Source organism: Falco rusticolus, chromosome 10, assembly GCF_015220075.1.
Source record: "Falco rusticolus isolate bFalRus1 chromosome 10, bFalRus1.pri, whole genome shotgun sequence".
Lineage (NCBI taxonomy): Eukaryota > Metazoa > Chordata > Aves > Falconiformes > Falconidae > Falco > Falco rusticolus.
The window spans coordinates 23,766,839-23,787,647 of record NC_051196.1 but is presented as its reverse complement, the minus strand read 5'-3'; the positions used below and the strand labels follow the sequence as shown (position 1 = coordinate 23,787,647).

The 20,809-nt window shown below is 45.4% G+C and overlaps 1 long non-coding RNA gene across 4 annotated transcripts in view; it reads right to left on the bottom strand.

Moving 5' to 3' along the window:
• Positions 1–20,809, bottom strand: part of LOC119155062 — a 189,354-nt gene that overhangs the window by 160,786 nt on the left and 7,759 nt on the right. The window lies entirely within an intron of this gene.

The following is a 20,809-nucleotide window of genomic DNA, read 5'->3' as shown; positions in this document are numbered from 1 at the left end:
AGCGGTACCTGCCCTGCCAGCTAGACACGAACCGGGGCACGGGGCTCCCATCGCAGCCTCAGCAACCAGGACCACCATGTCCACAGCTCTAGCCATTTCAGCAGAGCCATGGTGCTTTATAGCTGCAAACCTGGCCCATCATCCCTACTCCCAGACACTTAAAAAAATCTTATTTGTCCCCTCCTTAACAAGTAGCCTCCCATAGCAAAAAACCCACTGGTTTCACCAGGGCCACCCAGTTCAGAAGCATCCGTAGCCTTAGCATCCTCCATGCCCCCTGCAAGGTTTTTCCTGCGAATCAGTAACGCTCATCTCCCGACCTTAAACCGATTTCATGGTAGGATGGAGGCAACCGACAGGCTCTGACGTTTGCCTCCAATAGTGTCACAAGCTTTGCCACTTCAGCAAGATGGGTGCTTGCCAGCAGGAGCAGGCGGCTCAGGATGCAGCCTGTATGCCTTCTTGGGAAAAAAAATTAATATTAGTTTTAAATGCAAGTCGCAGCTTATAAATGCCAAGAAATTCCTCTTGCCACATGAATGTTTCCAGAATGCTGTGCTGAATTAAATGGATTCAGCTTGCTTTCAGACCTGCGCATATAAAGAGACAGTTTGATAGATAAATACTTTTAGGGGTGCAGACAGCTCTGGTCACTGAACAATTAAGGATGGGAAGATGACAATGCCCGGGTAGCTTCAGATCCGGAGCACAAATTATTCCTGCTAGAGAATTCTATTAGTAATATTTGCATCTTGCTAATAGAAATCCAATTACTCAGAATGACTCTGAGCACATTATCCATTTTTAGCAAAATTTGCCTTATTCTGCAAACAGATTTTTGCTTCATCGTCACTTTACTTTTGTTCCCGCGGTCCTCTGGGATGCAGCATCCTTCAAGGACATGTCAGAGGAGCATGCTATCCCGTCATCCTCTCGCTTTGAGGCCTAGCAGCTGAATCACCCCCAGCCCTATTTTCTTTTGCAGTGTTAGATTAGCGAGAGGGCTTATGACCTGCCATCTGTCACTGCAGTCTGCTGACTGTGAGTCTCTGCTCTCTCCGCAACATTGCTGAGGAGGTGGAAGGCTTTGCGGGGGAGGAGGGCAGGGGAAAGAGCCTTTTCATCCTGCTGCTGCTCCTTGCTCCAAAGCCATCCCTTAAAGCCATAGCATGCGAGCCTGATGGAGGATGCACCAGCCCGGTCGGGGAGGAGGGACACTCACCAAGGACTTTTTTGTTTTAATGCAGTGACATTTGCTGTCCAGGGGCTTCCGCGGCATGACGACAAATCTAGTGGTACCTCGGAGGCAGGCTGCTCTGAACCTGCAGCTCCCGCATGCTGTTTGATCACACCTGCTGAAGCTTTCCCAGCCTTGCCAGGGAGAGCCAGGCAATGTGACCATGCATCTGGCTTCCTGGCAAGGAGAGGGCTGCCTCTGGCCCTGCGCCAGCTCAGTCCATCTCCTCCTGAAAATAGTGCACCAGTTAAAAAATTAAAAAAAAAAACCTGCACACCCCCCTGCTTGCACAGACTCGGGGGACAGCTTTGTCCCCCACTGCGGATGGGAGACCCACAGACCAGGAACCAGCCCGCAGGATTTGGGGAGAAAGCAACGCATCAGCTGCTAAATTTTCCTATTTGATTTAAGCTAATCTGGTTGCAAAACTCCTGCCCTGGAGAAAGGAAATAACTTTTCATTGCAGTGAGGAGTCATAAGACAGCAACTCTCCTTGAAAGCTGAGGGAAGGAGTGTTCCCACCTCCTGTTGGTTTGCTTGAAAAAAATCTCTGCATAACTTCTCCGGTATTTTCCACTGAGTCTCAGTATAATTGTACCAGAACTTACCAGCTCCATCCCTGAGAGAGCAGATGGGACTTTCAGATCAGCTTATTTCTGTCTTAAAAATAAGACAATATACAACAATGTGAGCAAACACTGATCAGTCCAGTTGTGGCATCAGACTTCTCCCCACAGCAGCTCCTTCTAACCTTCTGTTCCCAAAATGGTTTCTACTCAAATGTCTAGCCTAAACTGGGCTCCCAGCTTGCTGCGATGTGCTCTCAGGTCACTCCTCCCACACTATCACTGTAAAACCACAACACAAGGGAAGAACCAGCAGCCTGAGGATGAAATTGCTGATTTAGGACCTTGTGTGTCATCAGTAGGAGTGAACCTGCCTGTACATCAAGCCCTGGTGCCTGGGGAGGAGCAGCCCTCCCAAAATGGCTCCCAGCAGATCCCCTGACTTCAGGCACCATTCGGGTCTGTCGGCATCGGGCTGCTCACACCTTCTCATGCCATACAAGAAGTCTCTGGAGACATTTCTCTGGCTGATAAAGAAGAAAGGACTCAGGAACCAAAGGAAAGGAGCAAGTTAAATAACAGTTGGACTGTATGACCCTGAATGTCTTCTCCAATCTAAAAGTTTCCATGATAAATTATTTCTCCAACCCGACATCTGTTCCAGCACAAGCTGATTCTGCTTTGGAGATCCAGGTAGTCTCAGCCAGACCCCTGGTAACTGCTATCATGGAAACGAACAGGGAGCGGGGGGTAATCTGCCACCTTGCCAAAGCATTTCTTTATACAGAGGCCCTTCTGTATCCACAGGTAAGTATGAAATAAGTCTTGCACGCCATGGTCAGATGCCATGTCCTCCGATCCCTTTCCAAGCAGTGATCCATCCAGCAGATGGTATTGTTGACAATGAGCCTGTGGAACTGGCACTGCCAGTCCTGCGTTCCCCGCGGTGGTCCATGACCTCACCGCAGAGCTGTGTTCTGGATGTTGCTAGGCACATGTGGGTAGTCTGATGTTAGCAAGCAGATAATTCTAGAAATAAAATTGTATCACCTTCACCTAATTGGTAACCATTAGTAAGCCCCACCAAGCTAGGGCTGTCTTACCTCTGGACATGCCTATCCATGCCCTTTTCCAGGACATTTTGTCTGGATAGAGTATGAAAATTTTGGCCACACAGGCACCCAGAAATTCCAGACGAGTGGCCCCGTGCACACACAGATCATCTTGGCGCATTTGGGTTTGCTGCAAGTGGTCAAGCTATTTTTGCAGCATATGTGCAGCAGGCCTAACACAGCTTGAAAAATCACTGTACATGTGTTACCCGGTGTATACGCACATATTTCTGTACAAGGAACCTCCATCAGGAGCATGACACCTTTTATCATAAGACAGCAGGTCCCAAACATCCGACACTGCTCTGAAGCCACGCATACAATTTGTGTGCAGACACAGCAACAGTGTGCACAGGCATAAAATTAACTGAGCTGCATTATCCCCTCCAGCAACTCTGCATTCAGGGAAGCTGCAAAAATACAATAGCAAAAGAGGACAAAGGACACGGATGCGGGTTGTAGAATTTGGCATCAAAGCAGAAGCTGTTCAACTTCAGTTTTTCTAACAGAGTCTGGCCTCTCGCAACCCAAGGAGCACAGAAAAGGTACCGTGCAGAGCTGCCACTGAAGAGCCCTGCTGTGAGTGATGCAGACTGGACCCGTGCACACGCTGTAGGACTTGCTACAGCACCTCAGACTTACCAGTTCTGGACCCACCAGCCTATTCCAAACCACTCCTGGAATCGCACCCAGATGCGTGATCAGGCAAAGCTGCAGCAGAAGACACAGATCTCCAGTGAGAGCCCAAGCTTCTTTGCCTGCTAAACACAAGGCTCATGCCAACCCTTTTCCATGCAGAAATGACTTGGCGAGACTTGCTGGAGTGCAGGTCTGGAGGGGCACAGACCACCCAGCCGCCCCTCCTTCCCCTGAGGGCCCATTACAAGCCATTAAGCCCCACTGGTTCCCCTTTGCACCAAACCCACAGGAGAAAGCAGTGCCCCAGGTTTTCTTGGGGATGTTTTGCAGCCTGAACTGTGCATATCAAATTGTTATGCATTAGACATGCAGAGAAGCTAAAAAGTCATTTGGAAATAAGGAAGTGTATAAGTTAGACTAGCTTGAGGGCTTTAGTAATTTATGCACTGAGAATTTATACAGGTCATGTACCTATTTACTTTGCTGTGCTCTAAAAAAATGCACAGTTACCTTAGCAACTTTAACATTGCAAGAGAGTACAGAGCTTTCTTAAAGAGACATTGTCAAGAGCGGTCAGCCTGACCAGCCGTTCCCTCGCTCCCCTGTGTGTGCTGGATCTGCATTCACATGCATTCTTCCCCTCAGATCAAATGTACATTTTGTTATTTTAACAATGAACAACGCATCTCAGAACTCATTGACATCACCTAACAGTAAACAAAAATAAGCCTACCATGCGCAAGAATGAGAAAATGTCATAAAAAAATAGACAGAATTTACTCATTTCATCATCCTGACATGTTCTGAAAGCTTAAAATGATTTTTCAATTTGTGGAAATTGCCTAGACTCTATAAAAACATAAAGCATGCTAGTTACACCTTGGGGGCTTTCAGATTTAAAAAAAAAAACATTGTAGAAGAAATCTAATAAGCTGACTAGGCAATAAGCACCCAACCTCTCAAATTTCTTTTATTCTTCTCTCCCCCCGCAGGGTTTCGCACTAGATTTGTCCACAGAGTGTTTTTCCCAAAGCCAAATTAAAAAAAAAAAAGTCTCTAGAAAAGGCTTCCCAGTGCCCAAACCGCAAAGTAACTATTCAGAAGAGAAACACCTTCTCTTCCCATCGCCAGATCTGGTCTGACACCCGGCTGAGACAGCAAGCTCCTACCACGCCTGTTACCCAACTTTTATCAGCCCTGTGAAATATGCGAACAATCCAACAAACTAAGGAGAAGCATCCAATCAATAAAAAACTCCAAGCTCACAGTCACAGAGGACAGCGAAGCTTAGAGCCAGGACATGGAGGGGAGCGTGGCCAGCCTGCTCAGTGGTGGCCGACTTGAATTGAGCACCCAAAACAAGTACTGCCTGACACCCAGCACACCCCTTTGCTTTGAAAACTTGCCACCCCGGATGACTCTGGGTGCAATTCATTAGCTCCCCAAAACCCTCCTTCATCTTCTGCAGCCGTTAAAAGCAGAGTAAAGCAGTGACAGGGCACACTAAGTCAGGGAGAGGTTGTGCTACAGAAAACAACAATGATTTTGTTACAAAACCCTTCAGGCCACCATCGGAAACAGCCCAGAAATGCTGCACTGTGGCACTGCTAGAATTTTGGCTCTTCTCATCCTTCCAACCCACATCTGCAAGTCACTGCAAAGCACAAAGCACGCAATGAAATATCTTTTTTCCCCTCATACCTACATAGCCACCTTGCAGCTCTCTAAAAAAAATAATTAAAAAATGGTTCTTTCCCAAACAGTTCCGATTTTGCAAACCTTCGAGAGCATACAATAGATTTAAACAACAGGGTTTTTGTGGTTTGTTTTTTTTTTTTTTAACAGCTATAAACATGATGTATTTTCTGCAGCATCCTGTGAGTATAGCGGGTGCCTCTGGTTTGCACACAAAGATTGTACGTGTGGAGCTGGGGCAGGGAAAGGCAGGAGGAAAGCTACAAACCCCTGTTTTCTGGGGAACTGCTTTATTTGTACATTATCAAAAGGGAGTCAAATTATGGCTCTTTTCAATCACAGAGACAAAGAAAGACTTAGAGAGGCAAGATGTTGACTCTCCCTGATGAACAATATATGCGTCCAATCAAATCCTACAGCACTAGGCCCATACAGTTATATATTAGATGGGCTGTGCCTGAGAATTAGGGAAAATACTATCATAAAACTCAAGGTTTTTTGCATTTATGACTGTCCTTTTTCCTGATAAGCGTAGCAGGACACCTTCAGGGCAAGATGTGTGAGTGGATCTCAGAAATCACCTCCATAAGCAACAAGAGCAGACTGCCTCCAAAGCAATAGTGCTGGGCATTCATTACTTCTTCCTCTTGCCTTTATGGTTAAACACAACCAAACCTCAGTGATTTTCTTTTCATATCACACCTCATTGTCCCATCCACGTGCTATTGCCAAAACTGTTCACCACAGCCTTGGCAATAGCATCCAAAGGTCTTGTAACATGCTCTGCATCTGCAGACGGGGAGCAACAGTGGCAGCAGGGCAAGGAGCAAATACCCTGTTAACACCCTTCCTTCACATCCAGGGGGGTGGAAACCAACAGAGAGGCTGCACAGAAGATAATGCAACTTTAAGCTGTATTGGCTGTTGCAAGGAAGCCTCTCCTCTAGATCCAGCTTCCAGACGCGCCAGCAGATCGGCCCCGAGGAGCGGGGTCCCCGGGTTCCCGAGCCTCCCACACAAGCAGCACGGCTACCATCCAACGTGGCATCCCACCTGCCTTCCCCATGAGGCACAAGCCTGTACCTTCCCTCTCCGCTGCCCTGGAGCAGAAGGACTCTGGGAGAGGAGAGGAGGATGGGGAGAGGGAGGGTTTGCGCAGAGCCCTCCACTCCCCATCCTCCACCCCTCGCCCATCCCTGCAAGCTTTTCTCCATAGAAGGAAGCAATCTGCCTCCTGTGCCCAGGTACCACAGGCAGCATGCCACTTTGCCAACGCACTGTCAGATCTGTGCCGCATCAGAACGAGCCCTACCACATTAATTCAACTTGGTGGATTAAAAAAAAAAAAATAAAAGAGGGAAGGCAGGACAAGGCATAGCAGATGGCTGAGGACAGATACTGCGTCCCATTCTTTCTTGCTCTGCAAGAGAACAGCTTCACTCTCTGCTGTTTTTCATGCTGCTCCTCGCTTTTTTCTTTTTACCTAAACAAATGCAGAAACTGGTGTCCAAACACCCAAGGTTTCCATGTTTTTGTCGCCTCTACTTAAATTTTGTGGATTTCCACCCCTGTTGCAGCTCTTCAGGCCACATGGCACAACGAGGGTGCAATTGCTATGAGATAATCACACCCTTGGGGTGTTATTAAGCACAAGGCTATGCCTCATGCCTCTTGCTCTCCAGGGATGTGATTATATCATGATAACCAAACTCTCCAGAGACACCTTATTGCAATTATGACATTTCTTTCAGGTTTATGTATGAATACATTATTCAAGGAAATTACTTTGATCACCAGAAACTTCCACTTAGTGTTCAAATACTTAAACTGGCTGGTTTACCGAGATGAAGTTCCTTCCTTACACTGTTTGACAGGGAGAGAAACAGGGCTTTTAATCTGAGCAGAGCCATACCAGGGCTTAATCACTAACATGCAGATACACTGTCTCTTATTTAGGATGGCAGTTTTTTCAAACAACTAAACTAATCCAAATAGTCAAGCCATATTTTGGTTACTCCAAGGCCTGGGGAAGAAGTCCAACAAAATTTCTTTAAAGAACTGTTAAAGGCAAAAAGAATGAAAGATGGAGCTATCACCTTGTGACTTCAGAAGCAGGCAGATCTGGTGGCTCAAGGGTCAGAGAGGAAACATAACATCTCCTCTTACTGGCTTTATAAACCTAACTGCACCACTGGACTTGAGTGGTCCCACCTGGGTAAGGCACTCAGCATCACCCCCAGGTGTTTCCAATAACCCCCAGTGGCTGTCTGCAACGACTGGCCCAAATGCCCCAGCAAAACCTGTTAGTTAAATGTGATCACCTGCCCCCCTTGGTTACGGACCTGCTTCCATTGCTTACCGACCTGCCTCCCTTGCTTACGGCCCTGCCTGCAGCCGCAGAAGCTGCTCGTACAGCTGGCTTTCTGTTCCCATTGTGGTGCAAGAAAAAGCAGATGTACAATACTGAAGGGTTAAATAGTTGAGGGGCCAGAACTGACTCTACAGATTAGTGGTGGGGCAAAATCAAGGTCACACAGAAGATAGGTCACACGGAAGGCCAGCTCAGCGCCACAGATGGATAGCGTTAGCTGATAAAAGGTGTGGCCAGAAGGTCTCCAAAGCCCATAAGGATTCTTCAGGGACCAACTGAATTAAAACAGAGAAGCAGAAATAACACCTGCACCCCAATAGCAATGAATATTCCTGAGAGACCTATGGACCTAGCGAGAGGGTACTGTGTATCTGCTCCTGTGTTTGTTTTACTGACCTTGGCTAAGTGTTTATGAAATACATATTGGTTATCGATCACCCTCTCCATTCCCCACCAGAGAGAACCCAACAGTTAATAGCATGGGCCTGGTGTCAGAGAAACACAAAAAACACAGGCATACAGAAGGACACAGCCTAAGTGCTTTGTGGAAAAGATCAGAACACGTACGCCAAAAACTCAGTGGCATCATCCACAGGCTTTTTTAATAGTTTCTGTACAGCTGGGTTGCGTCCCCCATAGAGAGAGGGTATGCCGGGGGGGGCGGGGAGCAAAGCTGCTTTTCCCCGTGCCCAGCAGCACTCCTTGCTCCCTGATTATAACAGCTCTGCTATCGCTGCTTTGAAAGCCAGCAGAAGCCGAATGTCTGTGCTGCTTTATACTGAAACAAACATCAGTCCAAGGGCAACAAAGGGCATGTATCTAGATTTTTACGCTTCCTTTCAAATAATTAAAAAAAAAAGGGGGGGGGGGGATGTGTGCCAGATAAAAGAATTGCTTATTAACCAAATTCTGGCAGTTTGGTTATGTATTTTGTTTTTTTAAAAGTCCTCTATGGGATGGGAAATACAACAAGACCTCAGTGTGCACAGTACAGCTGAGCCACCTGCAGTGAACTTTCCCTCTCCAGGTACTCAGTTACTAACTGCAGTGTTATCCTCCACTTGTGGCCAGCAGTCAAAGAAGAAATCTCAGCATTACTCCACGTTTCCTATGCCAAGCCCATCTTTCCAAAGCAAAGTTTTAATCCCTGATCACCTGCCTCCTGAATGTAACTACACCCCATCACGAGCTTCGATCTCTAAAATAGAGATCCCCTCTGAAAATGCCAGTGCCTGGGGGTCTCTGGCCAGCTAACGCCTGTTGCAGCACAGCTTCCCTGCAGAATGGTTTAAAAAAGCAGGTCTTTGGCTGTGGTGGGCTGTAGGGGACCTCAGCCTTTTATATGGGACTTAACAATGAAGTTTTAGGAAACAGCACATCTATGAAGCTCCTGACACGCTTGTTCATGTTGGTCTTGATTTCTATGGAGTTGCTCACGCTACTGTCTCTTCAGACCCAGGTGGCTGCCAGGAAAAGGTTTCTGCAGATTCCAGAGGCCATGGACTTGTGCTCGTAAGGCAGTTAGATGCTTTGGAAAGCCCTGTCCTGCTGCGGAATAATGCTGTCATGCGCCTACAAGCAGATTTTGTGATGCAGTCCCACCTGCAAAGAGGGAATGCAAACGCTTCCAGTCTGCATAAGACCTTCTGATAGCTACTGTGATTCTCCTGTGTCTTCCTCATTCTTCCCACCACCTTTGGAGCCCATCGCGCTCACACCTCTAGTTCGGAATTTGAGAAGCAAGTGGAAGCGTCAGAAAATCTGTTACACAGGTGATGCCTCACTTACAACAGCCATGAGAACATTTCTGCTATGGAAGCCAAATATATATATAACGTGCTAAAGATAATGACAGAGTGTGCATTATCAGCCTCTCATCGCTGTATAGTTATTGGTGATAAATTTGAATCTATGGTGAACTTCATACACCTCACATCCTTTACACTGACTATCAGTGAAGGTGACTCCAGGCGGAGGCAGCTTATCTCCAATAGTGTACCAAGTTAATTGAAATGAGCTTAAAACCAGCTCAAATGATCAAATTCCTATACACACTACTTTGGTTCTATCTCTTCGGCAACGTGACAGGCGACCTGCAGAATTACAATGCGACAGAAATCATGATTGCCAGGAGAGCTGGTCAAACACGTTTGAGGAGTGACAGAACCCTGAGCTTGGTTAAGGAGTACACTACTGATAAACAATCCCTGCTATCTGAAAACTCTGGAGGATGATGATGAATAACAAAAAACCTAATGTGAAACAGAATCATTCTTGACATTACTGTGAACTAGTATTTACAATGCTTGCCCCGCTGCTCACCCACCCTTTTTCAAACTGTTTTTCCTTTACGCTATGAATTTGAGCAGAAATGTTTATGTGTCTTCAGGGAAATTGCCTCTTGCTTATGCTATCATCACAGCACTTAACCTGCACGTGGGGAGTGATGCCATGAGGCTGAAGTGGCCGGTGCCACAAAAGATGTGACGAGTAGCAGCCATGGTGTTTCCATGCACCAGGGCTTGCTCACAGAGGCCACCGTGAGTAACACAGATCCTTGCCCAGCCCAGCTCTCTGTGTCAATCTTTGTACTGATTCAGTCACCAGTTCTGTCCTTTTATTTGCCCAAGACCTTCTTTTTTTACAACAATACCTTTATTTGTGTCCCACACTAACTCAGATGTGGTAGTCCATGCTTAAGCAAAGTAAAGTGAAGCTGAGGTAGGTGCAGAGAAGGGCTACTTAGCAATGTGGGGAAACAGCCCCTTCTCTTAAAAAAGAGAGGGAGAGAGCCTGCCGTGTCTGGCCTTGCAAACTTGAGGCCATAGATGATGCTGTTAGCTGTCTCCCTCAGTCTGGAAAGCTGCACATCACCACCTTGGAAAGCTACTTAGACCTTTCCTCCAAGTGCCCACTGCCCATTAGTAAGAGACTCCTATGTTCATCACGAATGCAAGTAATAAATACAATCCATATACAACAAATGATCCTTCGGGCAATTACCAAGAGAAATAAGTATATATTTTTAAAAGCACCTTCATGAACTCTGTTTGCAATGATTACATTGCTCAAGAGATCTTACATCAATGTCTTTCTCAAAGCTGGACAACTTTCCTCATGGTAACAAATAAATGCACTTGTTATGGTGTACTTGGTTCTCATAAGGACAGTTACGCAAGGACAGCATCAGTGCTGCCAGAAAATGATATAAAGAGAGAGAAGTCAGTGGTTGCCAAAGCTGAGCTTGTACCTTTTGAAATCTGACTCTCCCCCAAAGACACAATTCCAGCCCAGCAATATTTGCAAAGGTGACACAACTCAGTGTGTATCCCTGTCTAAAATTCATTGAGAGCAGGAGAAGGGGGGGTGGTGGGGGTGGGGGGGTGTTAGAAAAAAAACCCTCAAACATACCAGCATTTAAGGACTGGATTTTAAAACAAATGCACAATGAAAGGTTATGCTGTCATTAAAGGAATAGCCAACACTTTACAGCAGGAGTTAACACAGTGCTGCTGCAGACACTTTGCATTTGCAGCTAATCTGCCAATGATTAAACGAGCTGTTATTGAGCATTTGCCCTGTTGAACTAGGTTTTTCTTATCCTTATTAATCATTCATTTTACACTACAGTAGCCTCCTGTCTTTAAGCAAAACATTATTTTTTCCGTTTTTTTTCCCAATGAAGCAAATTTAGCTTCTTTTTTTTTTTTTTCCTCTGGTGATGTCCTTTACAATCCCAAGAATGGATAGCTGAACAAAAGCAGGAACAAAACCTGGGAGAGCTCTAAAAAGCGTGGGGAAGCAAATTCTTTTTGCACTAAAACTTAACGGAGTTAAAAGTAGAGGACATGGCTGGAGCCACTAAGCTCTGGTGTAAACACGGCCATTTAAGAGGATTTGCATACCATTTATTAACCTTCCGGAAGAACTACACAGACCCCAGTCAGGGAAAACAACTGTGTACACATGTTCATTTCATTCTTATTATCAAAATATAGCTTCTGACAGCTACTTCCGAGCATTTTCTGTAGGCACCGGGAAGGGGGTGGACAGATTCAGCCTCTTTCCTGTCCTCTTTGGTTTTCATGAAATCTGGAATTCATTTTTTAGCTACATTTTAGGAGGAAAGGTGTGAGCAGCCACCTGCTGTGCTTCAGGTATTTGTTAAAGTTCTGGAAACAAAGGTGATGCCGGCAGCCCCGCAGGGAAGGACTGCGGATGCTGTGTGGATGCATCTGTGGGTGCTGGGCGCTGGAGATGCCTCGGCTGCAGCCCAGCGAGGACCATCTGCAGTGCCGGGAGCTGTCGCGGAGCCTGAGGCCCCTCACACCTCCTCAGGCTCCTCCACAGGGGCCCAGTCCCCTCCTCATCTTAATTTAGGATTTCAGCCTGTGCCACCACAGTTTATGCCTCAGTTTCCTCAACAGCAAACAGGGACAGCCAGGCCGCCTCTCCTCCCTTGGGCGCTCCCAGGGCTCTCCTGGCCACACGAACAACGAACAATGTCTCTGGCTCTCTTGCTGCTGTTAACGGTCTGTATTTACTACAGAAATTTCAAGGCCTTAATAAAAACTTCCAGCCTGCTTTCCTTTAGGGTAGCTGGGCTTCAGAGGGAGCAGCCAAATGGGATGGCATCATGCCATGGGTACAAAATACCTCGGGGCTTAGGAGAACCAGATTCTCATCCTACCATAAATTTGCACAGCTCCAGAGTCCCTCTGATTACATCTGCACTGCTAGCAGAAAATTGGCCAGAGCTTTGATCATACAACCTGCATGTTCTTGGAACCACTGGGGGCTTGACCACGGCAGTATCTTGAGCTGTGGGTGTCCCTGTCCCTTGGCAGGAGCCCTGGTGTACCAGGACCTCATGGAGGATGAAAGGCCCCAGGAAGGTACCAGAAAGGTGCAGATTTCCATCCCCAAGGATGCTCTGAGCCAGCACCTGGGTGTGAATGGGGATGAAGATCAACCATCATCATAGACATGTTCAGAGGTGTCAGGGAGTCCTACAGACACACACACACATATTCAGTCACTCATTCACTCTTACTTTGAAGCTCAGTACAAGGATGTTACCAGTTAAAAAAACACAAAACAACAGAAAATAAAGATGATTAGAAGGGATTTTTCCTCCCTTCATTTCCTCTGTGTTGTCTTTTTTTTTTTTTTCCTCTTTTTCACTTTAGACATGTTTCATTCACTTTCCACTTTGGTTTAGAAGATGGATTAACTAATACATTTTTTGCTTTCCTATAATGTTGTAATGTTTAGTTTGCAAGCACTGCATAGGAACAGTCTTAAAATAAAGCTCTATAATTGATTTTTCATTTTTTTGTTTAAACTACAGGATCTATGCCATTGCTATAGGGCTTTATAAAACCCTATTTCTATGTGTTTGTTCTTTGGGTTGTAATTTATTATGACAGTAACTTCTTTAAACTCTTAATGTAATAAAATCCACCTTCATAATAGCCACACAACCACTAAAAATCTAGCAACGCCTTCCAAAACCCAAGGTGAATGTGCAACTGAGAAAGAAAACCTAACATGCGATACGTTAAAGATGTGTAGGAAAAGTGTAATTAATGTAAGACAGAAAGCGAAAAAGAAAGTAAGTTTTGAAATCTCTCCCAGTGATCACATACTTCACAGCGTAGTACAAATGCAGTTCCAACAGTTATTTTTAGCCTGGCACACACGGGTATATTGTTACCCAGCCTGCTGCTAGAAGTAATTTTAAATATCTTTCTGAACAATCAAAGAAGATGCTATATTCAAGAACAGGCACAGAAGTCGTCCTTATCTCACATTCTCCATGAGAACATTTGACCTTCCTGATTTGGGTTCATTTGACAAGAATTTGCTGGCTGCTTAAAGATCCGCATCTCATGTAGAATGATTATAATAGAAGTTCGTATCACAAACCCTACACAGAACAGCATTCTCTTTACCTACAAAAAGGTGACATTTTCCAAGCTGTTACCTAGAGAGCAAAGGACAAATGGAAAAGATCAGTCACATAAAAGCAGCATTATCATAACATCCCATGGCAATTTCAGAGTTCTTTGAAGGCCAGATGCTTCTGCTCCATATCTAAATTTCCTATAATAAGAGACTCAATGGAAGCACAAAACATACCTGTGTCACAAAGTAAAAAATCATAGCTAACCTACAATTTCAAGTAATTTTCTATTCGGAGTTGGTCAATTTTTTCAGTGTGGAAGTGGTACGGTTCCCCTAGTGTGCCGGAGAGAGACAACAAAATATTGCAAGTGAAGTTGAGCAAAACACTATAGACAGATTGAACCATTGAACCAGCTCAGCTGGGTGGGAGTCGTGGCTATGGACTTGCAGCTGAGTCTGATTTTCCTCAAAGTGCCGGAACTGTCTGGCAGGATCCCATCTCATCCCTAACAGCTACTCAACAGCAAACGCAAGTGACCCTAGGGCTGGTAAGCCAAACCCGTGCTGCACGAAGGGAAAGCCTTTTGGTGGTCTCTGCCGACGCCAAAACAGACACTTCCAATGTTTTTTGAAAATGCTTGGGTCTGCTGCAATATATGGGGTGAATTTGTCGTTGATGTTCAGTGCCCAGACTTCTGTGAAGCCTCTGAAGGTTGAAAGTCAAGGTTTGGAGTGGAAACCAAGAGCGGGCAGCCCTTGGCGCGACCAGAGTGGTTTGGGCTCAGCGATGAGCAGCCCCTGGGTACACCCCCAGCAAGCTGACATATTCCAGACTCCGTGAGCTCGATTTCCTTGCACAGATGGCAACCTTGCATGGAAGGTCCACAGTGAACTCTAAAACTGTCATTTCAACCAAACGCTCATGTCGGTCCTGCCTTTCTTAGGCCAAAATCATGCCAGACTATCTGCAGGAGCTGGGGAAAGAGACTGGCTTTAGAGAGTGTAAACTGACTTCACTGGAACTACTGCCAAGCTAGGCTGATGGAAATAAGAGGAAAATCACGGTCTTCCAGTTTTAATTCCCAAAGGAGGCAGTGCCTTTGCACAGCCCAGGTTCCCACTCACTTAGCCAAAAGAGAACAAAAACGAATAAGAAGGTGGGTGATGTCATCCGCAGAATCTAACCAATGCACATGTCTACCCGGCCTTGCTTTGCTAAATCATCTTGAAATACAAGCTGGTTTCCTGGTTGTTGTTATTTATTTATATATTTTGCCAAAAAAAAAAAAAAAAAATCAAAATCGATTCTTCTATGATTTACGGTGGGGTTAAGGCAAACGTGAAGCCCATGTTAAGGCTGTTCATCTCATGATAAGGCAGCAAAAAGGTCAACAAATTACTCTCTCCCTAATGGTTCATTTGAACCAATGAAAACAGGATATTTTATCCTCCCGGGTCAGGCCTGCTTAGAAGTCCTGCGTCCCCTTCCCCCCTTCCCTCCTCAACCTTCCCCCACTACCTCCTCCCTCTCCCCCACTCCCAGCCCCTTTCTTTTAACTCTCTATCTCTGATCCTCCAAGGTGACCTTTTCTCCCACTCCTAATACCAAATTTTCTGGCTGAGGGATGCCGAGTGGTGCTGCCGCCCTGGCCGGGGGTCCCCAGCTCCGGGGGCAGGATGGAAGCCGCAGCCCCGGGACGGGCTGTGCCACTCACTGACGCTGCCATGCCAGAAAGATGGAGGGGGTAAAGCCCTGCGGTTCCTATCCTGCTTGGGAGAGGTTTACTTGGCAATCTGTGCCTCATCAGTTATAAACTCGTAGGGGATGAGCTAGGGCTCTTCTGCTTTAGCCCGAGCTGGAGCAGCGAGCGCTAACTGCCGCCTATTAGGAATAGTGATCACATCTAATTGTTATCCTTGCTGCTGATTGAAGGGGGAAGCGGAGGGATGGGAAGTTCAGCTGGGTGACATGATGCAGTTTTAATGAGTCTCTCTTTTTCTTTTCCTTTTCTTCTTCCATTTTTTCCCCCTCCAGCCTGGCTGTTTTAATATGGAAATATAGTAAATTCTAACAAAATAAGGCTGGCGCTTAAAGCACAGACCGAAGGCAAACCTCCAGGAGTCTTTCAGCAGTCGCAGGGCAGCAATAGCACTACAGAAGCAATTAGTTCCTTAAGTTCTTTAATACAGGGCCTTTGGAGGGGGTGGACACTAGATTAAGCCCTGCTTCATTTGCCTATTTATTCAGCTGTCAGAAAGCTGAACGGGTTAAATCGTCTGTTGGAGAAGAAAGACTCCACAGAGGCAGCTCCTGGGGTGACCATCCCCAGCCAGCAGCCCTGGTGCAGGCAACGTTGGCTCCCTTGCAGCACAGCCGATCGCTGCAGTATGACCTCATGCATTAAATAGTTAAAAATTAACTTTTTTTTTTGGTTGGGGTTTTTTTTTGTGGTTTTTTTGGAGGGGTGTTCTCTCCCAGCAGATGCAGTGTGCTGCGTGGCTGGATGTGCAGCAGAACCTGACTCAGCAAAGGCGCCTGATGTCAGAGCAGCCCCAGCAGTGCTGGAATTCACCCCGAGCAGAGGCGAGCAAAGCCCGGGACAGTCTGCACCGAAAGCCAAAAACATGCTTTGCAGAATTAGCCCCAGTTTAGAAAGAGAGGGTTTCTAAGTGAAACCGGGAGAGGCTGGTATGCAGCAACGGACTCTCTGTCTCTAAATAATAGAGGGATTAAGCTCCACATTTGGATCTGGTTTGTATTTGTTCCCTTGCTTGCTTTTCCTTCCCTGCAGCCATGTGTGCGTCCGAGTTGTGTACCTCAGGGCTAGGAAGAACTGATGCTCCCCTGTACGTTCCAACTTGTATTTTCAACATCTCATCAGACACCAGATTTAAAAAGTTCACTCTCCCAGCGAAGTTCCTTTGCTTTGTATGCCTCGACGCACACCCTGTGCATCAATTGTGCCTGTACCAGGGAGGGTTTTAATTACAGAATCATGTTTGCAGTGCATTACCAGTTTATTCCTAATATAGGTCACTAATTTGGATTCTCTTGGCTGAAGTATCCCTCAGCACAGTTTGCTGTAACACCTGACAACCTATATCCAACCCCAGAGCGTTTGCTCTTTCTCTCTGTATTATTTGAGATATAAATCTGAGAGAATCCCTCTTCGCAATCTAAGAAGGGGTGTGTGTGTGTTTGGTTGTTGTTCCAAAAGATTATTTTTTTTTCTTGAAGAATTAAAAATATAGCATATTCAAAGTGGATTTAGAGAAAGAGCTCACATACGATCGCTTGCACACAGAGCAGGATTGCCAGTGCCTACAGAGTATGATAGCTGAAAACACAGAGATAGCATGTAATGCAATTTTGTTATAGCATATCACTGAATTTTGTAAATATAATAACCTGAAATAAAGTATTAAGACAGATTGATGTGCCTGGGTAGCACAGCTGAGGATTCAAATATTTACATCTAACATGTTCCAGCTTGTTCCTACTGAAATCAATGGAAGTTCTCCTTCACAGCTGATTGCAGTGGGGAAAAATTGATCCAGCTTATGCAGAATAATGATGGGAGGGGGAACGGGCAAGTTTAGCTGAGTTTTCAAATGTTGATCTCTTAGCTCAAATCAGCTCTAATTTCTTTGTTTCTTGTGGGGTTTTTTTGTTAGAGGGGAAAAAAGGAAACTCTTTTCTTCAACATCCATAAACAAAATAGAAATCATCCCAATGCAAGGAAGGAGAGAGGGAAGAGTGAAAAACCTGTTTTATGTGCATCTTCTTTTCATGCCTTAATGATGCAAAACTTCCTTAGCCACTCTTTTCTATTTGCCGCTTTATCTACCCAAAGGATGAGACCACATCCTGCTGGAATCCGGGAATTTGCTGAGCTTGCTCACAACTGACACAAAAACTTCAAACCAGTTTTGAGCTCCAAGTCTGAAAATGTAAATATAGAAAAAATATCGTACCCTCATCCCCAATTTATGTGCCATCACATTTTCGTACCGCTCACCTACCTTTGTTCAAAGAGCACCATGAACAGGTATTCACTGAGCTGCCTGCTAACATCATTGCCTTTTTTTTTTTTTTTTTTCTCCCCAGGACTGCACAGCTTCACATTAGCAATTTGGGTCTGAGTATTCATCCTCCAAACTGACTTCAAAAGACTAACAAAAAGGCACTAGTTCATACTTGCATGGAGACAACAGCGATGCCGCCGTTAGTCACAGGAGAAGGAGGCTCCAACCCGGATCTCAGAAAGCTGAAATCTTTTGAAAAAGACGAAACCTATTTCAAATTGTTCCTGCAGAGGGTATTTTCAGTTACCCCTCCCTAAAACCTTTCCCTTTGATTGACTTAAAACATCATGAAAGTTCTAGGAAATATAAAACTTCCGCTATTAAGAATCACGCACACACATTTAGAGCTAATGCAAATCTCCACGCTAAAAGCACGCCACTTCAAAATGTTTTCTCAGATTAAAAGCCGAGTTTTCAAAAATAAAGCTGTAGCAGCTACAAAAGCAGACTGGAGAATTTTGCTAGAAATAAGCAGGAAACACCTCATTTTTCCTTCAAAGAAAATTAAATCAAATGGATTAATGAAGGGCCAGGAAAATCATCAGGAAGGCTCCTGACATTTCCAATAGGAGTTTTGCAGGGAAAGAAAATGGCAGTTCCCAGACCTCCCCAAACAACCCAAAGAAATCTTTTCTGTGATAGGTGCCTAGAAAGAGGAAAAATGCACACTCCAAAATATTGCACCACCACTCAGCAAAGGGCAAGAGAAAACCATCCCACTATTTCCAGTCTCCTGACTGTAAATCCAGCCTATCCCGCCCCCCCCAAATGACTGCAGTATTTTATCTACAAGGTTCCAATGCCTTGTTTAGTTCATTTGGTTTGGTTGTGGTTTGTTGGGGGGGGGGTTCGATTGCATCTGACAAAAATCATAAACCTTTTAGCTGCTGAACATTTCCTGCGCTGTAGCGCTGCTCGCAGCATTCCCGGGAAGGTTCATCTTTTGTGATAAACAAAGAGTTGGGGGAGGCAGATGGAAGCAGCCGCCCAGCCCTGCTCTCCCATCCCCTTCTGCATCCAGGGGAAGGGAAAAGTCCCTTGCAGGGTGTGACCTTGAGGAGGATGCTCCGTTTGCAGATTCTCGGGAAAGCCAAGTTGCACCCTCTGCTCCGGACGGCTCCTTCACTCTCCGCTTTTGCATTCTGATCAGCTTTGCAGGGCGGCGGGGCCGGACGCTCAGCACCAAGCCACAGGCGAAAGTGTAACTTTGTGTTCCTCAGCTGGGGGAAAACACTGGGAATACAAATTGGAGCCCAAATCGTTTCCTGGCGTTATGTCACTGTAAATTTAAATGGCCCTGGCATTGTGAAGCTCTCTCATTTATTTTGAAAGCCAAAAAGATTTATTCTACCCAGAAGTCATTCAAAGTAGGATGGAGAACAAGCAGGACTTGGTTTGCTGTTTTCCTAACAACAACTAAAGTCAGAGCTGCTTTTTTGCTAAGTTGCAGAGGGGTTTAGGGCACTTTCACTTCTCTTCCAAAATAATCTCACTTTTTTTCTGTGTTTCAGGAAGCTGTCCTACACATCTTCTTCTGACATAACTCCTGGTACTCTGATGGGCCATTTACTTATTATTATTACCCCACCTGGGTTTTAAGTAGCAGCAGGTTTTAAGTAGCAGCATCCGTGTGTTTCTTGCACATGCCAAACATGAATGTCCATTCACAGGAATTCAGAAGATCTGGGCAATTTTGGGTCAATCACCTGGTCACAGACAAAGTGTTCCTGTTGAGGACTGTTCTGAGACACAAGTAAATACTTAGCATTAACCTCCTACCTTCTAGAGGTGGAAAAACCATCTGGGGAGGGAGAAATGACCCAAAGACGACGAACAGACCTGCCAGGAAGCTGAGCTTATTGCTCATGTTCCTGGCTGGCAGCCCCATCTCCTTACCACTACTCAAGCTCTACATTTTTGCAGGGTATGCAACTGGCATATGGAATTTTTAAAAGCAATTTTGTAAAGATGGGCTTCTATTTCTGTTCATGCCATAGCTTTTAATCCTGAGGCAGAAACAACCAATGCCTGAGTTTTGCATGCATGCATATGCATTACCTGGAAAAGGCAGGCGAATGTCAGTTTTGGGTTTCTACCAAAATCTTTCCTTAGCTGAGTTTTTCTCAGGAACTGGAGAACAGACAGAAGCAGAGCCCTTAAAATATGTTTTCAGGATTTAAAATGCAAACTGCACCCTTCCTCCCTTCCCCACATATACTGGGGGTGAAATTGAACGCACTGGGTAACTCTCGGATCACTCCTAGCTGGAGTGCAAAGTGGCCAAGGAGGACATCGTACCACCGAGGCGAATACCCAGTCTGGGTACCAGCTCTTTGTTGGATAAAAAACACAGAGGGAGGTTGCAGCAAAATAAAAGAAGGGACAAGAAATATTCCTGATTGACCTGCTATCATTTGAATACATGGGCTCAGCCTTATGCCGTGCAGAAAGGCTCCAGCCCCTAGGCCAGCGCTGGATATTAACTACGCAGAAGAGATTTCAAGCTCTGCCTTCAGGGTTGATGCTGGATTCCCTTTTGTCATATATTCATATCTCCTTTGTATGCAACCCATTAGGCTGCGCACAGGGTGTCAGGTGTATGAACGCAGCCCCACACACATTGCACCCACACAGGCGTGCAGCATCCCTGCATTTCCGTGGATGCTCAGCAGTTAGGCAGGGATGCCTGTTGTTGGACTCCGTTATATATGGCTGAGATATTCGGCCAGCACCGCAACCATCTGATTCACTTGTTTACTGCCCACTCCAATGGGAACGGGCCCTAAAATCTGGGAAAGCTGTAAAGAGCACACATTCGATGAACTAAGAAGATGGATGTTTGTTCATATGTGTTCTTTTAGATGTTTATTGGCCTAACTGGCTTTTCATTAACTCAAGAGCTCTGCTATTTATTTTAATATTCCAAACATTTATGACCTTGTAGCTATATCATCTGATTCGTTCTATATATATGTTCTAGGTCATCAACAGTTTGTTTTCTTTTTCCTAATGCTGGCTTTTAAAACTATTTGATCAGGTCATACAAATTCTTACCGAGGAATTCTGAAAAACCTTCAAGGCTTGATCTTTTCTGGACACAGACACCTCATTGAAATTCAGGTTTGCATATTCGAGTGTAGAAATCAGATTTATTGAAATAGTGCACAATAAAAAAGATGTTTTCCCCTTTCTTTAA